Source organism: Prionailurus bengalensis, chromosome A1 (genome assembly GCF_016509475.1).
Source record: "Prionailurus bengalensis isolate Pbe53 chromosome A1, Fcat_Pben_1.1_paternal_pri, whole genome shotgun sequence".
Classification (NCBI taxonomy): domain Eukaryota; kingdom Metazoa; phylum Chordata; class Mammalia; order Carnivora; family Felidae; genus Prionailurus; species Prionailurus bengalensis.
Genome location: NC_057343.1, coordinates 125977596 through 125997973, shown reverse-complemented (window position 1 = coordinate 125997973; position 20378 = coordinate 125977596). Strand labels below are relative to the sequence as shown.

Below are 20378 nucleotides of genomic sequence, written 5' to 3'. Positions count from 1 at the left end.
TAAAAAAAGGCTCTGCCCAAGCAAGCGCCCAAAAACACTTTAATGTATTAAAAAGACTTTAGAATAAGAGAGGAAAAGGTGGGAGATGATGTTACAGAACACAAGGAGTGATTTCAACTGGGAAGGGGGTGCGGATATAATACAGGAGGATTATATAAACAAACCTTCCCCACACTTTGGGAGTAAAAATTAAAACTATGAAACTGCCACACAATCTTATAAAAGATCTTCCATATTTTCAATTCACGCTACCGAAGAAAAACGAACAGGCAGGTGTGGTGCCATGGGGCATTAGTAAATGCAACTTAAGAGAATAAGGAATGTAAAAGGAAAGACGCGCCCTCCAAATTAGAATGTCTAAAAGAAAAGACACATTTCCCCATTAAGGGTAGAAAGTAGGTGGGTGAGAAACGGGATATGAACATTCCTTAAACTCGCCTGAGGGTGAGACTTCCCTGGCTTCTGAGGGCAACTGTGGGAGAAACGTGTCGGTCCCCATTTCCTTGAATTAAGAAAACAGGTTTCTCCCAACACTGAGGGGGTGGTAGGTACCCAACCCTTCTCGTAAATCACGTTAAGAGTGGTTCTCTCCAAAAACAGAATAGGTCCCTTCAGGCCCCACAGGACTCGGGGGGACATGGTAGCACTGGACTCAGCACATACCTAGTGCCAAAGACCCGGAGAGGCGGAAAGCGGGCGCGCTACTGAAGAAAACAACCGAAGGCCACAACTCGGCCTCGACTCCCTCAGCTCTCTAAGAGGAGCAGTAGTGCCAAAGGAGGCGGGCGTGTGCGAGAGGCCGGAGGAAGGAAGACCGTGCACGGAGGGCGTCGGACCCGTTCTGAGCCTCCGCCAAACATCCCCCCAGCCACCAAGCCTCAACCACCCACCCCCTCGCCACAACCGCCACCCCCGCCTCACAGGGGCCCAGGAAATATATAGAGGCCTCTCGGCGCCGTCTTTCCGTCTCCCTCCTTGCTCTCCTCCACCCCCCACACCGCGTCCGAGGGCAGCCTCACACCTCGCGCCGCCAACGCCGCTCCCGACCCCTCAAACCCCAACGCCGACACGGGCACCCCCTTCCTCCCCCAGACTCCAGCACGGAGCACGGAAGACGGTATTACCTTCTGCCACACCAGAGGTGCCCCTGGCCTGGGGGTGCCGCTGCGTTCGATCCCGGGAGAAGGTTTTCGGTACTTTGAATAATCCCCTTTTGCCGCTTTTCCCTCCCCCACAACCAGTCTCAGTCCCAAAATGGCGCCGACCCGATCCGCAATGTTCTGGGTCAAGTCTCGCGAGATCGTGGAAGGTGGCGAGGCGGGGAAGGAACTAGACCGGTTGAAGGGAAGGGAGGGAAAAGGCGGGGCGAGGAGAAGGAGGAGGGAGAAAGGGTGTGGAAGAAGCGCTGCGAACGAACCTACTGGGCGGGGCAGCAGGAGGAGCGCCTCCACCAGAGAACCTTCTGGCCCAAGCAACCGCTCACGCCCCGGCCGGAGAAGCTCCGCCCTCTACGTGGGGCGGCTGGGGGGAGGGGAATGGGGCGTGGCTACGTCTGGGGGCGGGGCGTCGAGGAAGCCCCGGAGGTAGGGGCGCGTGGGGGGCGGTGGCTCCGCGCAGTGACGTCAAGAGCAGCTGGAGTCGGGGATTACCCCCTGCTGCTGACGTGAGGACGGTGAACAATCGGGAACGTTCGGTGGAAGGGGGAATTCCCCGCCGCTCCCAGAGGAGCTCCTCCTCCCGCCCCTCCCCCACCCAGGGCCGCCCCGGAGGCTGTGATGGTGGGGCCACCGAGCGAGTGAGGGGAGAAGGCTGAGCCGGGAAGCGGCCGCAAGAGCTGTAGTGGCGCGCGCAACGGCGTCTTCCCGGGCTGGACGCTCGGAGGAGCCGCGGCGCGCGCCCCTCGCCTGGTACCGCGCTCGGGCCTGGGCGGAAGGGAGATCACATGCTTGCCTGTACACAGCCCTGCGCGGGCGGAACGCTGGTGGTGCAGGCACAGGGCTAATTGGGCGCCCTGAAGCAATGGATCCATCGTCGAATGCAAATATGAGTGTGTCAGACATAAACAATTTGTACCGGAGTCCAGTGGCTGAAGAAAGGGGACTAACTCGGTGGGTACTAAGCTCAGATTCTTAAAGGGTAAAAATGGCTACTAGATGTAATCGTGCTAATCATTTTTCCTTCTGCTAAGTCTGCATGAGGTGAGAATTATTTCAACACTGTCTCTGGCCGATACACTCCACACAATTTTTTTTTAATGAATTTAATGGTATTCACAGTTACCTAATTGCGATACTTTCCCCCTTTGTAACAGGAGGCTTACTTTGAAACCTGGAAGTTAGCTTTCTAAGAGGAATGAAAGTAATCACATGTGTTTAAGGGAAAATGTTAAGGGAGGTGTCTCAACCAGAGAAATTCCAGTAATTAAGTCCTTGGCTCTCCGCACTCCCCCAAGCCACAAAGCCTTCATACACAGTAACTTTATAGTCCTTTCATATGCATTATGGGATTTGTAGTTTAATGGACGGCTTCTAAAAGCTCCCTGAAAGAATGTTTGAATGTAAATTCAACAAAAATTTCACCTCCCAACCTTCTAGTTTAGTTTGCATCGGGGAAATAGACACTTTGGGCAATTAATACCTTACTGAGAACAAAGAAAAGACAATTAACACATGCTGTATATCTTATCTGTGCCAGGCACTTTGTCTTTATACCAGCTTATGAAATGGGTGTTATTTGCCACGTTTTGCAGTTGAGGAAAACTGGTTCAGGTTAAGTAACGTTTAAGCTTGCGGTACATGGAAGCTGAGCGCCACCAGCTTGGCTGTACCTCTAAAATTTGCTAAAGTCTTAATCCATATTCTTTACACTACACCGCTTCAGTATAAGTAAAAACAACAGAAAAATTTGATAATAGAACACCCACAAATTGCCTGTCCTATGGCAAAAGACATAAAGTTGAAAAATAAAATGGAGAAACAATTGTAATCTATGACAAACTGCTTAATATTTAATTGTACATACAGTCACTACCTTAATATCTGAATTATATTTACATATCAAGAGCTTTTACAAATCATGAAAGATAACTATACTAACTCTTAGAAAGTCAAAGGACAAAAACAAGTTGGTAATGTGTGTGTCAGAAATTATAAGAAAATATGTTCTGGGACGCCTGGGGGGTTCGGTCGGTTAAGCGTCTGACTTTGGCTCAGGTCATGATGTCACGGTTCATGGGGATTGAGCGCCGTGTCTGGGTCTGTACTGACAGCTCAGAGCCTGGAGCCTACTTAGGATTCTGTGTCTCCGCCTCTCTTTGCATCTCCCCCACCTGCACTCTGTGTCTCTCCCTCTGTCTCTCTCAAAAATAAATGTTAAGAAAAAAAAATTTTTAAAGGAAAGATACTCTACCTCACTAGAAATCATTAAAATGAAAATAAAGCTAACAATGAGATACTACTTTTCACCTATTAGATTGGCAATGACATTAAAAGAATAAAACCTAGATGAGGATATAAGGAATAGATAACCATAATTGCATTAAACATATCAAGAATCAAAATCTATACAGCATTTCTGGAAGATAGTTTGGCTTTCATTAAAAAAAAAAAAAAAAAATCTTTGGGGCGCCTGGGTGGCGCAGTCGGTTAAGCGTCCGACTTCAGCCAGGTCACGATCTCGCGGTCTGGGAGTTCGAGCCCCGCGTCAGGCTCTGGGCTGATGGCTCAGAGCCTGGAGCCTGTTTCTGATTCTGTGTCTCCCTCTCTCTCTGCCCCTTGCCCGTTCATGCTCTGTCTCTCTCTGTCCCAAAAATAAATAAACGTTGAAAATAAATAAATAAATAAATAAATAAATAAATAAATCTTTAAGATACACTTTGCGCTGGGGTGCCTGGGTGGCTCAGTCAGTTAAGCTTCTGACTTTGGCTCTGGTCATGATCTCAAGGTTCATGGGTTCCAGCCTCACATCCAGGCTTTGGATTCTATGTCTGCCTCTCTCTCTGCCGCTCCCCAGCTCTCTTTCTCTCAAAAATGAATAAATATTTAAAAAAAATTTTTTAAAGATACACTTTGCCCAGCTATTCTACATCTTAGACTCAATTTTAATAAAATAATGGGAAAGGTTTCCAACAATTTATAAAGATACTCTGTGATAAATTGCTTATAACTACAAAAAAAATTGGAAACAACCTAAGTTCCTATAAATAAAGAGACTGAGTAAATAAATTATAGACAACCATGTATAGAATACAAAGCCATTAAAAAGGATGGTGTAGGGCCACCTGAATGGCTCAGTCAGAGCATGCAACTCTTGATCTTTGGATGAGTTCAAACCCCACATTGGGTATAGAGATTACTTAAAAATAAACAAACAAACATGATGATGTGCTTTTTTGTGGAAGGAAAAGGGGGTGGGGGATAGGGGCCGCTTGGGTGGCTCAGTAACTTAGGCATCTGACTCTTGATATCAGCTCAGGTCATGATCTCATGGTCATGAGATCAAGCCCCGAGTTGGACTGGGGCTCAGAGTTGAGGGTGGACCCTGCTTGGGATTCTCTCTCTCTCACTCTGCCCTCCCCCCCACCAAAATAAATAAACAAACATTTTTTAATGGTCATATGAAATAAATTTCACAGCCTACCATCCAAAAAACGTTTTTATTCACAGCATACCAATAACAAAAATAAAAGGTAGTAATACAGAAAGAAAGAAAGAGAAAAGGTAGATTATAAAACTAATGTCCCATTTCTGGCAAAATGAACTATGTACCAAATGAGAAAATCTGACTGAATATTACAAAAATGTTGACTGTGCTTAGTTCTAGGTGGCAAAATAATAGAGGATCTTTATTTTTATTATTTAGACTTGATAAGAGGTTATGTTACTTTTCTAATCAGTTTTTAAAAAGCAAATTGAACAATTAAATACAAGAACCTGTCTCCAACCAGCATGTTTTCCATTATTTTATTCATTTACTGAAAACTAAAAGGATTTATCACATAATTAGTTTATTAATAAATATAACATAGTAGTTCAGGAGAACATTTCTTTAGCTCTGTGCAAGAGAGTTTAATTAAATTAGTTTGATAATTCTCTCAATGATGTTATAGATATCAGCCACAAAGAGATTAAATAACTTGCTCCAAATTAATGTTAGCCCAAATATACAGTGATATATAAACATTTCCAACTTATTTGTAACAGAGAAAACTAAGAAACCTAATATCTGCCGACAGAATACTGGTGAAAAAACTAAGGTAAAAGGGTTTCTGGGTAGCTCACTTGGTTAAGTATCCGATTCGTGATTTCAGCTCAGGTCATGATCTCCTGGTCACTCGTGAGATCAAGCCCCCATCAGGCATGGAGCCTGGTTAAGATTCTCTCTCTCATTGGGGTACCTGGGTGGCTTAGTTGGTTAAGTATCTGACTTCAGATCAGGTCATGATCTTACAATTCATGGGTTCGAGCCCCACGTTGGGCTCTGTGCTGACAACTCAGAGCCTGGAGCCTGCTTGGGATTCTGTGTCTCCCTCTCCCCGCCCCTCCCCCACTCATTCTCTGTCTCTCAAAAATGAATAAATACTAAAAAAAAAAAAAAAGATTCTCTTGCTGTCTCTTAAAACCAAAAGTAAAGCACTTTGATATAACAGAATACAGCTCTTAAAAAAAAATAAGGTAGACCTATAATACACTGTCAGAGATGTTCAATATGTTTTGTTAAGAGATAAAAGTGTAGCTTCATCATCATCATGATGCCTAAAAAATAATTCTTTAATGTTCATTAAATCAGGATTCTTTATTTTATTCATTGCTGTGCTATTTGAATATACTATTTTATAGTAATTTAATGTTTAAAACTTAATTACCTGGGGCACCAGGGTGGCTTATTTAGTTGAGTGTCTGACTCTTGATTTTGGCTCGGGTCAAGATCCCAGGGTAGTGGGATGGAGCCCTGATTGGGCTGAGCGTGGAACCTGCTTAAAATTCTCTCTCTCCCTCTGCCCCTCTTCCCAGCTCACTCTCTCTCTCTCTCACTCTCTAAAATAAAGTTTATTTTTAAGAAATTTGGGGCACCTGAGTGGCTCAGTAGTTTGGTTGGGCGGCCAACTACAGCTCAGGTCATGATTTCGTGGTCTATGTGTTCGAGCCCTGCGTTGGGCTCTGTCCTGAGTGCTCAGAACCTGGAGCCTGCTTCTGATTCTGTGTCTCCCTGTCTCTCTGCCCCTTCCCTGCTTTCTCTCTGTCTGTCTCTCTCTCTCAAAAATAATAAATAAAAAAATTTTTTAAATAAATAAAAAAATAAATACATAAAATTTAATTATGCAGTGATCTGCAACAATTGAAGAATATAATGAAATATTTGTGTAGGAAACCTTGAATCATTCAAAATTATATCCAAAGTCCCTTTTCTGTGTTCCCATTGTACAATCCTGTGCGTACCCCTTTGATTAATTATCTATCCATTCCTACTTCTACCTTGAGCCTTAAAGGGTGTGCAGGAACTTCCTTAGCATTTTTCCTACACTTATTACCCTAGATTCTTATTGCCAATTTTCTTACTTATTTCTACCACTGAATTCAAAATATCCTTGAAAGCAGAAATTATATCTTTTCCTTCTTTATTCATAGCAATTAGCAAAGTTTCAGCCACGATGTAAAGTCTCCAATATTTGTTCAATGTACCACCTCCCTACCTTTAGTCTTTGTTTTAGCCTCATACTAACTGCAGTTCTCAGAATTTCCCTTGTTCTTGAACATTCTATGCAAATATTATTCCCTTTAACTAGATTGCCTTTCTCCTCCCCACTCTCTGCTTTGCAAATTCTTATTTCTAATACCTGGAAACCTTGTTCCAATAACACTCAAGTAAACCACGATCAGGTAAAGCTCAGAACTTCCTTCTCTGGACTCTCACATGGATTTACACTCACTTGTATCACTATTTATTCTCCTGTGTGTCCCTCTTTCTAGATGGTGAGACCCTTATTCCATTCATTACCTGTCCCTAAAACAATGCTCAATCCATAGAAGGTCCTCAATAAATATAACTGGCAGGCAGATGACTGAAGCATCCATACCCCACTCAGCTCCTGTTCCCATGCACCCGCACAGCCTGACCTGTTTGAGGTCACTGCCTAGGTGCAGAGGTCCTCGCTTGTTCGCTGTTCACTACAGATTATGGTCCTGCTATTACACTCTGGTGATTAACACACAGTCTGAGTTGAGGCTCAACCACCTAACTTAGAAAAAATGGGAAACTCACAAAGGTTTTCTCTTTGGTATCATAAAAAAAAAATACATTTGCATGCTACTCTTTCTGTCTAGCATGTTTCACAATTTTGTACTGATCCATTTAATGGGTCCCTCTCCTCACTGGATTTCGTAAGGCAAGAGCCCATACCTGTTTTGTTCCCTGTTGTGTCCCCAAAACCTGGTACAAAACTGGGCACAGGGTAAGTACTCCATAAATACTACCTGGTTGGAGGAAAGACTGGTTAATGAAAATAAAAACATTTTAAAAATAATTTTCTTAATTTTATTTATTTATTTATTTATTTATTTATTTATTTATTTGTTTGTTTATGTAATCTCTATATCCAGCATGGGGCTTGAGCTCATGACCCTAAGATCAAGAGTTGCATGGTCTTTGTTTGTTTATTTGTTTGAGAGAAAGCATGAGCAGGGGAGGGGCAAAGCAGAGAGAGAACGAGAGACAGAGAGAGAGAATATCCCAAGCAGGCTCCATGCCCTGCACAGAGCCTGAAGCACGGGGTTCCATCTCACCACCATGAGATCACGACCTGAGTCAATATCAAGAACCATAAACTTAACCAACTGAGGCACCCCGGCACCCCATATATATGGTTTTGTGTCCATTTTTAATTTTATATGTTCTAAAATTCCCCATAGTTTAAAAAGTCTTCATTTTGTCTATATTCCATTTTAAAGACTAATGTAAGATTTGATTTCCTAATTTAAAACAGTTTATGCTAGTTGCATGATCTCTTTATTTTTAACACAATAAGGATGATTATATTTTTGATCAACTTTTCTGACCTTCTTACCATCAGAAAATAGTCCTGATTCTATTAAGGTTTCCTCTGTGATTATAAATTTAAATTATCAAGATTTTCTCCCTTTTGATGAGAACATTGACACTTATTTGATTTTTCTTAATGTTTTACTTACTTAAAAAAAATTTTTTTTATGTTTATTTATTTTTGACACAGAGAGAGAGAGAGACAGCATGAGCGGGAGGGGGGCAGAGAGAGAAGGAGACACAGAATCCGAAATAGGCTCCAGGCTCTGAGCTGTCAGGACAGAGCCTGATGTGGGGCTCAAACTCACAGACCACGAGATCATGATCTGAGCCGAAGTTGGACGCTCAACTGACTGAGCCACCCAGGTGCCCCTGTTTTACTTATTTTTGAGAGAGAGAGACAGAGACAGAGACAGAGACAGAGACAGAGCGTGATCAGGGGAGGGGCAGAGAGAGAGACACAGAGTCGGAAGCAGGCTCCAGGCTCTGAGCTGTTAGCACAGAGCCTGATGCATGGCTTGAACTCAAGTACCAGAGGTCATGACCTGGACTGAAGTCAGAAGCTTAACCAACTGAGCCACCCAGGTGCCCCAACACTTACTTCTTTTTTTTTTTTTTTTTTTTTTTTTTTTTAATTTACATCCAAATTAGTTAGCATATAGTGCAACAATGATTTCAGGAGTAGATTCCTTAATGCCCCTTACCCATTTAGCCCATACCCCCTCCCACAACCCATCCAGTAACCCTCTGTTTGTTCTCCATATTTAAGAGTCTCTTATGTTTTGTCCCTGTCCCTGTTTTTATGTCATATGAGGACTCTAAGAGTCAAAACAGATGAACACAAGGGAAAGGAAACAAAAATAATATAAAAACAGGGAGACAAAAATACAAAGAAATAATATAAAATAAAATAAGTCATATAAAATAATAAAATAAATAATATATATAATTATATATAATATATTATTTATAAAAATACATAATATATTACATAAATAACATGTTATTTATAAAATATAATAAGTATAAAATTAAATAAAACAAAAATAATATAAAAACAGGGAGCCCAACAGTTACTTCTTAAACAAAGCAGATACGTACGTTGACAAATATTCCTCCAGGCTTCAGTTATGGGTGGCCCAGTTTCCCTTATTGGTATGTCCACTTCTGTGCTCCCCACTCTGTACCAGGAGGTGTGGAGGAACACCATTAGCATGAGCACAAATTACCAGCAAAAGTTTTAAAATGTTCTCTCCCAATATGTGACTTCCAAAACACAGCCTTCTCTTACACAGCTTTAACAGTTTTACACCTACAGCAGGAATATAAGCATGTAAATGGTTGTAGATGAGGTAAAAAAACACATTTTACAGTTTTTAAAAAAGATTTGTGGTCGATTTCAATATGTTGTATCCTTTATCATTTCCGGAATGGAATACAAGAAACCCTGGAGGTGTAATTGCCCCTGTTGCCTCACCTTGTCATGAATTGTGTAATCTGAGGAGAAGCTGAATCCAGACTGGTTTACTTTGCTACCTTTTTATTCTAGGTACAATAAACATGTGGGACACTGCTTTGGAATATTCTCCATGGCCAGATTTCCTTCATATTTATTCTTTGAGGTTTCCAAGTTCATTTTTAGATGGCATCCTCCACTTTTGACTCTGAACACCCATTTTATGAAAGGAAATGCATCACATACATCAGAAACTTTATTGAATCAGTCAGTAGCTTCCCAAGTGCAACTGAGTGGCAGCCCTTCCAAACCATTCTACTTAAATGCATTAATGCCTCCCATAACACTAAGTCTAATTACCTAATTGGCATATAGAGATATAGACAGAAGCTAAATGACATAAAAGCCAATCAAACGATATCAGAGATGGAAGTAAAACCTGAAAATTTCTAGTTTTGATACTTTAGGAAGCCTTTAAGTTTTAGGAGTAGAGATTATAGATCACTCCAACTTTACTGAGACTAGAAACTGTGTTCACACTAACTGGCTTTTATTAAAATTCATAGGAATTAAAGTGGTGGGGCTCCTAGGTGGCTCAGTCGGTTGAGCATTGAGCATCTGACTTCAGCGCAGGTTGTAATCTCATGGTTCATGGATTCGAGCTCCACATCAGGCTCACTGCTGTCAGCGCGGAGCCCACTTTGGATCCTCTGTCCCCTCTCCTGCCCCTCCCCGGCTCATGTTCTGTCTCTCAAAAATAAATAAATATTAAAAATAATAGGGCAGCAGAGGTGGCTCAGTAGGTTAAGCATGCTACTTCAATTCAGGTCATGATCTCGTGGTCCGTGAGTTTGAGCCCCGAGTTGGGCTCTGTGTTGACAGCTCAGAGCCTGGAACCTACTTAGAATTCTGTCTTCCTCTCTTTCTCTGCCCCTCCCCTGCTCACACTCTGTCTGTCTCTCTCTCCCCCCATCTCTCGCAAAAAACTAAACGTTAAAAAAATTTTTTTAATAATATTAATAAATAAAATAATGGTTTATATCATGAGAGCATATTTGATTATACTTTAACCTTTTTCTTCCTTTTAATTATGAAAATAATATACACTTAAAAATATTCGAATACTACAAAAGTATATAAATTAGAAGTAAAGTCCAACTATACTTCTAGAGTGAAACTTCTGTGAAGTTTGTTGTGATCCTTCTAGATTTTTTCTTTTTTTAAAAATTTTTTAAATGTTTATTCATTTTTGAGAGAGATTGTGAGTGGGGGAGGGACAGAGAGAAAGGGACACACAGAACTCAAAGCAGGCTCCAGGCTTGGTGCTGTCAGCACAGAGCTCCACGCAGGGTTTGAACTCACAAACCACGAGAGTATGACCTGAGCTGAAGTCAGATGCTTAACTGACTGAACTATCCAGGCGCCCCATCCTTGTAGATTTTTTCTATACATAGAAACATATATTTAATAAAATTGATTTATATATACTATTCTGTAATTTATTTTTCAACTTAATAATATATGGACATCTTTCCATGTCAGTATACTTGATACTTATTATTTTTAAGAATTATGTAATAATCCATTGAAAGAATTCACCTTATCTTATTTAACCAGTGTCTTCTGGAAAGACATTTAAATTGCATCTACTTTTTCCTCCTATAAACCATATAGTAATGTTTCTGAATTTAGAGTGTGTTTGGAAAGGAAAAAGAAGTAAGTGGTAGAAAAATTATGATAAATGCCAGTGGGTAAGTCATTAAGCCAATGATGGTAGTTTTAAGGAAGATTTGGCAAAATAACATCATTTACTAGTATTTATGATGAACCAGGTCCCAGTTAGTTGTGATCCATGCTGCCATTTTCTTAATACTGCTACTATTTTTACTTTAATAGACTCAGATTAATCTTGATTCCACATAGTACTGGAAACATCCTGAGCTTTAGAGTTAGGCCTGGGCTTGAATCCTAGTGCAGGTCAGATCATATTTATTATACTAGGTGCTGTTGCTATGCTATTTATTGAGGGTATAGGAATGATTAGGACACAATCTGTCCGGGGTGCCTGGGAGGCTCAGTCTGTTAATCATCCAACTCTATTTTGGGTCAGGTCATGATCTCACAGTTTGTGAGTTCATGCCCTAAGTCAGGTGCCCTGCCCACTAGGGATTCCCTCTCTCCCTGTCTCTCTGCCCCTGTCACCCACCAAAAATAAATAAATAAACTTAAAATACACACAGACACACACACACACACACACACACACACACACACACACACACAAACACACACACACCATCTGTCCTCCAGATTCTTACAGCCTGAGAGATGAAGCTGACATAATATCTATTTTGTTTGCTGCCTGTTCCTCCAGTGTCTAGAGCAGGGCCTAGTAATAGTAACCACTCAATGTTATTTGTTGAGTGAATGAACTTTAAGACTGTGCCAAGTGCTGTTAGAGGCATGCATAGAGTGCTATGACATGTCTTTCCAAGAAGAAGCCTTAAAAACTGAGTCTGATGGGGGTGCCTAGTTGGCTTAGTCAGTAGTGCATATGATCTTTGGTATCAAGGTCTTAAGATCATGAGTTTGAGCCCCACATTGGGTGTGGAGAGTACTTTAAAATAAAAAGAAAAAGAAAAAACTAAGTCTGATGAGTCAAACAGAATTCCAGGAGAAAAGGATGAAAATAAGCCAGAACACGGCATTTACAAAGATGCAAAGAGAAGCGACTGCCACCATACAGGGTGCTGGGAACCATGAGAGAGGGCTAGAAAACAACACAGAGACCATAATAAAAGGGCTTTGACCCTCTGCTAGGAAGATCACATGTTTATTCTGAAGGGTTTGGAGAGTTTTTTACATTTTGTCCCCCTTTATCTGCAGTTCTGCTTTCCAAGGTTTCAGTTACTCACAGTAAACCAGGATCCGGAAGTAGAGGATCCTCTGATGTATCATCAGAAGGTCAGTAGTAGCCTAACTCCACGTCACAATGCCTGTGTCCTTCACCTCATTTCATCTCCTCACAGAGGCATTTTATCATCTCACATCACCACAAGAAGGGTAAGTACAGTACAATAAGATATTTTGAGAGAGATCACTTTCAAATAACTTTTTTTATATATACAGTTGACCCTTGAAAAACATTGGTTTGAACTGTGTGGGTCCACTTATATGTGAGGGTTTTTTTTTTTTTATATAAGTAAAGTACAGTAAATGTATTTTCTTTTCCTTATGATTCTCTTAACACTTTCTTTTCTCTAGCTTGCTTTATTGTAAGAATACAATATGTAATACATACACAAAATATACATTGAGTTTTCTCGGTAAGGTTCTGGTCAACGCTAAGCTATTAGCTAAATATTGGGGGAATCAAAAGTTATAGGCGAATTTTTGACTACGTGGTCAGCACCCCTAATCCTGTTGTTCAAGGACTAAGTATATTGTTATAAGTGCTCTATTTTATTATGATTTATTGTTGTTAATCTACTGTCACTAATTTATAAATTAAACTTAAAAAAAATTAAACTTTATCATAGGTATGTATGTATAGGAAAAAAACATAAAGTGTGGTACTATCTGTGGTTTCAGGCATCCACGGAGTTGTTAGAACTTACTCCCTCTAGATAAGGGGAGACTAATGTATTTTAAGTAAGAGAGAGTTATGATAAGATTCATACTTTACAAGGAGGCTGCTTGTGATCCTCTGAAAACATTAAGGAAATGAAACTCCAGGAAGAGAAAGAAGGTAAGAGGCTATTGCAGTAATCCAAATGAAAGGTGATGGTGGCTGAGACCAGCCTAACCATCTTTCAGTTTCTCCTACACATCATAATTATCCTCCATTTTGTTTCTAACACATACAATTGTGAGAAGGGTTATCATACAGACTGTTCCTTCTGGTTGGAACACATACGCTCCCCCATTTTCAACCACCAGTTCTTACAAGCTTTAAAGTCTTAGCCTAAATGTCACTTCCTTAGGTAGCCTTCTTTGATACCCTGATCCCTCCTTAGCACTGAACATAATTATAAATGATAAATTATTTAATTACAAATTAAGCGGTTATTTATATGGTTGTTGTTTAGATATATGCCTCACCCACTGGACTCTAGATTTCATGAGAAATGTGTGAGTGAGTGGGGAGGGAAAGATGTGAAGAGATTCAAGAGTGGATACATAGAATGTTATGTTTAAATGTTTGTGAAGATAGGGCAAGAAAAAAAATCCAAGATTAAATGGAGTTTCCAATTTAAACCCTTGAGTTGATGCTGGTGGCATTCCTTGAGCTAGGAGACAGAGGCAGAGAAATAGGTTAAGTGGAAGACGTAATCATGAGTTCAGTTTGGGATCTGTAGTGGGTACAAATCTTAAACCACAAAATCCAATGGGAAAGAAATACAACTTGGCAAAGTTTCCATAATAAGCTCTATATCCCATTGTGGGTTTTTTTTTTTTTTAAGTTTATTTATTTATTTTTCGGAGAGACAGACAGTGTAAGCAGGGTGGGGTGTGGGGCAGAGAGAAGAAGAGAGAGAATCCCAAGCAAGCTCCATGCTGTCAGCACAAACCTTGAAGCAATGCTCGAACTCATGAAACCATGAGATCGTGACCTGAGCCAAGATTAAGAATAAGCCACTTAATCAACTGAGCCATCCAGGCACCTCTATTAACTCCAGGCACCATTGTTAACTTCAGTCATCTCCAGCACTCACTCATGATAACTAAGGCTACTGTTATCTTAGAACTATTTTCTTTACTCTTGGAGTTACTTTGCATGTATTTTATTTGTGTCTTTTCCTCCTTGATTTTCTTTCCTTTTTCTTTCTAATTTTCTCTTTTTCCAAGCCGTAATGTTATTAAAGCAATGTTTGTTACTGCTGTTTGACATCACTATCAAGATTACAACAAAATAAATGTGTTTATAAATTAAAACATGAATGATTTTCACTAGAAATAAGGAGATGATTTTGAAGGGGAAAAATTTATTAAATATTGGAATGGATAACCAAGGAGTGTAAGGGATTGCCATCTGGTAAATCCTCAAACTTGGAAAGAGTTTAAAGAGGACTGTTTTTGTAAACAAAACAAAACATATGTGTGTGTGTGTGTGTATGTATTCGTATATATATTCATATATAAGCAAATGTAAGCAAATAAATCCCTTTATTGTTTATTAGTTTGTGTTGGGTTTCTGTCCCTTTCCGTCCAAGGAGTACCTACAAATTCAGGGTCTTTGTCCTGTAAGGTGATTGATACTATGCAATGTTTTCTTTCATCCATGATATTCAAAGTCATTTGTGACAGATTTTCAGTTTCTGGTAAAGAAACTGGCTATCTGAAACAACCAATGGGGTAAGCGTAACACTTCTGGTGTTTTTCTGTCCTTTGTATCGACACTGTGGCTAGTCCAAAGAAAAATCAAATCCACTTATTCTATCTATAAATAAGTTTCCGTTTAAAGCAGGATCCCTTTTGTGGAAAATAAATTGAAAAGGAAACAATTTATCCTATCCAATTTTCCTCTATCATCCAGGGCAGAAGCTCTTTTCACTTCAACAGAATGAAAAGGGAATCTGAGAAAGATTCTGGGAAGTCTCCTTACAGTTAGTATTCTTTCCTACTGCGAAGGATGAATTCACCCAAACTTTTAGAAGTGCAGAATGAATAGGTAGTGAAGGAAGGTAATTTCCCACTTTGAGGAAAAGATGCTGGTGACTCAAAGAGTGAGAGAAAGCAGAATTGCAATGAGAAAATAAAATTGGATAAGAAAGAAAACCAAAACAGGAAAAGAACCTTACTCAGCATTTTCTTTGTGGTTCTTTTCTTTAACTTACATAAAGTGTACTTTCCAATGGCGTGGTCATTCAGCCATTAAACAAATAGATATAAAGCTCACTGTGACCTAGGCACCAGATAAATGCTGAGGATGCAACAAAGAGTAAGATACCGATGAGTCCGTCTATATTTGTATGAGTCAGAATTAGATTCTAGGAAGGAAAGAAAATGAATATCAAACACCCACTGTATTATTGTACTGAGGTTCTCCAAACTCCCCAAACACCCTAGGCAATGGGCAAAAGGAGGAGGGTGCTTAGTCTACTCCTAAGGTAATGAAGAGGGAAATTTGGAAGACAGGACACCTGACTCTGGTCTGAAAGTCTCAAGACTGTGATGGCCTGCTTTTCTGACAAAAGAGCTAAGCAAGCAGGCTGTGTTGGGAAAGGCCCGGATCCAAAGTTTGGTGCTATAGAGGATGCATGAGCCATATATGGACTCAGATAAACAGGCTGGACTTACCCAAGAGGAACACTTGAAGGTTGTGGTTATGTCAGCAGAGAAGTAGATTATTGGAAACCCCTGGAAACTGTCAAAGACAGACAAAGCTAGACACGATAAAAATGGTAAGGACAAATTTTAATCAGTTATATAGTATCGCAACAGGGGAAAGAGTCCTGTGTGAACTGAACTCAACTTCAATTTATACAGAAGTGACTGGCATTTTAAAGGGAGGATAAAGGAAAAGGGAGAGGGGAGAGCAGGGGCTCCATACAATCAGGGAAATGAAAACTCCCAAAAAGTTTGGGAAGGGGGTGGGTTTCCTGTGTGTAACACATTTGAGCTTAATTTTCCCTTATCAAAGTTAAGAGTTCTGCCTTTCCACAGAGAGTCGGAGACAGGGGTTCCATCTTTAAGTGTTGGCTAGAACACACAGTAAGTTCTTTCAGCAACATTGAGTTTTCTCTGGTAGGCACTTTAAGTGCTATTGTCATCCTAGGGATGTAGCTTTGGAATGTTAGCAACTGTCAGTGTTTGTTTAAGTTTTTATAGATCAAGATTGAAGCCTACTTTCTCCAGCTCAGAGGCTCAGAGGATCCTGGCTGGAGTTTGGTCAAGGAGAAACTCTTTGTGAAAACCAGGAGCTAAGGAAGGCTGGTCAGCTAGAGGAACCAGGGGGAGCCCACAAATACAGTTCTTAAGGTCAGAAATTCTCAGTGTTGGGCATCCTGGTGGCTCGGCCAGTTGAGCATCTGATTTTATTTCAGCTCAGGTCATGATCTCACAGTTGCAAGATGGAGCCCCACATCCAGCTCTGCACTGACAGCACGTGCACACACTCTCTCAAAATAAATAAACTTAAAAAAAGAAAAAGAAATTCTCAAAGTGGTAAGGGTTTACTAAATCCCTAGAAAAGAGCTGTGTGGGAGAGAATCAACGTTTGGAATGCATGCAATCTAGAGGGCATCAGTACCAGATTAAACAATGAATGAAACAATGAAACAAGAGAAGGCAATGAAATTCAGGGCAGGAAAGTAGTAGGGAAGACACTGACCACACCCCTTTCCCCACCAAAGGTTTAAAACCTATAAAGATTAAAGTTTGAGGGAAGGGAAAATTTGAATTGGTGACAGTTTGCAATATAGATGATCTGAAAGTGATGGTGAAAATACTATGGAATATGCCTGAGATTTTGTCCTGAGAAAGACAAGAACCATCCTAGAGAGAGGGTTTAAATGCCCAAGACTGAGCAGGAATAGAGTTGTTTTCTGTTTGCATCCTACCAAATCTAGCTTATTTATTACACTATTTGCACATCCTCCTCCGTTATTTCACCTTCAAAATATCCCCCGAAGAGTGACTCTATTTGCATATACGAAAGCACAGGGTGGTTATGCATGGATGGGAAGTTTTCTGGTGTCCATCATATTCTGAAAGGAGTCCATTGATCCCCAACTGAAAAGCTTATACTAGGCCACTGGGTCTCAACTCCACTTATCTATGTCCTTCTCCTTTTGTTAATCACAAATATTTTGTGTTGCCCCCTAAACGGTAATTTCTAGTAAAACACAATTCAATGTGTAAATGCTTAGTTCCAGTTTCAGTGAAATGCATAATGGGATAGTCATGTTTGTACTGTTAAAAAACAACAACAAAAAAAAACCCCTCAAAAACAAACAAAAAACAGGAAAAAACAACAATAAGAACACAGGCCCAAAATGGTATCACTTATCCTAAGTCCCACCTCACCAAGCAAACTTAACTTGATTAAATTTGACCCTCCCAGAAATGAAATCTTAAAGGAATGGGGAGTCACCTGATCAGCACTAGTTAGGTAATCTGCCAGATCCCTGCCATCCTGTAAGAGTAAGTAACCTTGCAATAACCAACCCCCTTTATTGTTTAACTTCCTGGTTCCTGCTCCCTTCTGCCCGTAAAAGTCTTCCATTTTCTACAGCTCCTTGGAGTGCCTACAGTTCGGAATGTTTCCTGATAAAAAGTTTCTCATGAAAGTATGATTTTCTTCCAGTTTACTCAGTAGTTGTATTTCTACAAAATTGACTGTACATTAGAGTGGCATAGGAAATGGTTAATGTCAATCTTTTAGAAGTTAGATTGACAAAATTTGGATTTACTAAATGCTATCTTTGTAACAATCAAAAGCACCCTCCCAGATTTCGGGGCACCCTCAGGGGATAGGCCTGCCATATTCAGTGTTGATGAACTGGGCAGGTCTGTGAAGGTCACCAACCCCACTTCTCCCTCAGGCCTCAGTTCCCACCCACCGCTCCCTCCTGTCTTTCCTGGGGGGGGGGGGGGGGTGGCGAATTCGTGGACAAAACAAATCTCTTTACAGTATTTTTCTTTTAGAAATGCTAAGGACTTAAGGAAATCAGTAGATCTGATTACTTAATAAAGGGAAATCTTTTTTTTTTTTTTTTTTTTTACCTCCTTGTGTTGCAGGATTTTTTTACCTCAATACCCAAGGTTTGTTGTCTCACTGCTTCAAAGAATGAAGAGGTGGACACAAAATGAGCAGCAGGCAAAAGTTTATTCAAGTATAAGATAAAATCAGAAAGTAAGAATAGTATGAAAGTTCTCTTTACAGAGAGGGGCATTCGAAAGTGAATGCCAGTGACAATAGGCAAGGATTTTGTTTTATAAGGTTTTGATTTCACCCCCACCTCCTTCTCCCTTGTTTCTTCTCAGGTCGTATGTTCTCAGGTCCTACCCTTATTGGCCAGGTAACTCTAAATGCCTAGTCATTCCTTTTTGATTGGTTCCTTTCTATTATATGAGGGGTGGTCTATGGATGGGCCATATGTCTTATGGTCTAGTATTTATTTATTTATTTATTTATTTATTTATTTAAACCACACAAAAAAACTTTTGTTAAAAATTTGAACAACTATTGAGAAAACCAGAAATTCATCAATTACTGAAACTGATAATTTCTAAACTTAAATTGGGACAAATGGCTAGAGTGGAGTACTACTTATTTTTAGTCAGGTCTTTTGTCAAATTCCTGAGAGGAGCCTGAGGGGTAGTAGGTGGTATCTGTTACAATCTTAAGAGGAACCTTATGCCTAAGGGGCTTTGCTGTGGTCAGAAGCTCCCAGCATTGTTCCAAAATACTTTTTTTCCCCACCCAGGGACCTCAGGTCCTAATCTTTCCCCTCTGCCTATTGAATCGTATCTTTTCCTATCATACCTGGGTGGACACAACTAAAAAGAAATCTTAATTGGATTTTGGATGCTCTACCACTCCCTTTTCACTTATATACTCATCGTTATAAATGAACGTTCTCTACCATTCCTTTATATGAATTTTGTTTTCAGAAGATTATCTCTCTACACTTGAGGACTCTCTTGTAGTTTGAAAGTTCACAAGTGTCCATTTTCAGTTCTCATGGATCTGTGTATTTTCCTGCAACCAGTTTCTCCTAATTCCCTAAGCAATGGTCCCTTAAGTCTTTCTTCAGGTCTTCTAACCAATCCATCACTCCCCTGAAAAACTCAGTTTCTACCTTACTGAGATAATTGAAAGTTATATAAAGTCCTTCCCTCTCTCACTTGCCAAAACAACTTTCTGTATGAGCCTACATCTTTAAGGAGAAAAAATAAGAGACCCAAGATAGAGTGCTAAATCAAAGAGTTTTTACCAATGAGCAGAGGAACCCCAATCCAGCTGAGTCTAGTCTCTAGGGGATGCAGTTTGGGGAAAGGGAAAATGGTGTCATATTTTAAAGCAAAAAACCACAAACTGTGTCCTTCCTGTATTAGGACAGTCTCTATGAGCAAACACTGGGCGGGGCTGGAAGGGAGCCTCTGCATTTGTGGGGTTCCTGCCTCACTTTCAGCAGCCTCAAACCATGGTCTGAGACCCCCTTCCTTCAGGTGAAATCTCCATGCCATTGGATCTATGTAGAAAGAGCCAGGAGCAAAATTTTAATCACCTAAGAAGTCTACCTGTGTCAGTAGAAATAAACAAACTGGCAGAAATTCTACTGTATCTACAACTGATACAGTAGAGATAACTTTATTATTTAAAAGTTGGGTGAAGAAATAAATTTACAAAAAGAATTCTGCCTATAGACCCAAAGGAAAAGTAAAATTGTTTTATGAGAATCCACTCTCAGTATATAATGTGAATGGTCCTGCTAATTAGAATAGCAAAGTTATGAAACATGTTCATATGGAATTAAAAATTTTATTTACATAAATTACTACCATTGTGTTGTAATATTCTGATTGTCTTAAGATGTTACCCTTCTGCCTGCCTCTGTGTCAAGTACCTCTTTATGCCCCCCAGCTTATTTTGAAGGGCCTGATAACACGTGTTCTCAAGAGCAATACTTCCTCTGCTTTCAGATGCCACCTCCTTAACCTTTATGAAATCTCTAGAAGATTGGTTAATTTTCCCTTTGCTAAGACATAGTAGTGACATTTTCAGAGAAATTACTTCCAGGCTGTTAAATTATGGGTGATTGTCTTACCATTTTGTATTTTCCATACTTTGAATAATAAACATCTGGGTTTTTTCTTTTTTAACTTCAAGAGATGTTAAAAGTACAGACAAGTGCTGAGAAAAACATAATACCTGTGT

The 20378-nt window shown here is 40.1% G+C and overlaps 1 protein-coding gene across 1 annotated transcript in view; it reads right to left on the bottom strand.

The window, feature by feature from the left end:
* The window catches only part of GPBP1 (GC-rich promoter binding protein 1), a 76187-nt gene extending 74816 nt beyond the window's left edge, over positions 1-1371 (bottom strand). The window contains 1 exon segment of the mRNA XM_043590742.1: positions 1125-1371. The gene's annotated coding sequence lies outside the window, so the exon portion shown is untranslated.
* Between the last annotated feature and the right edge of the window lie 19007 nt (positions 1372-20378).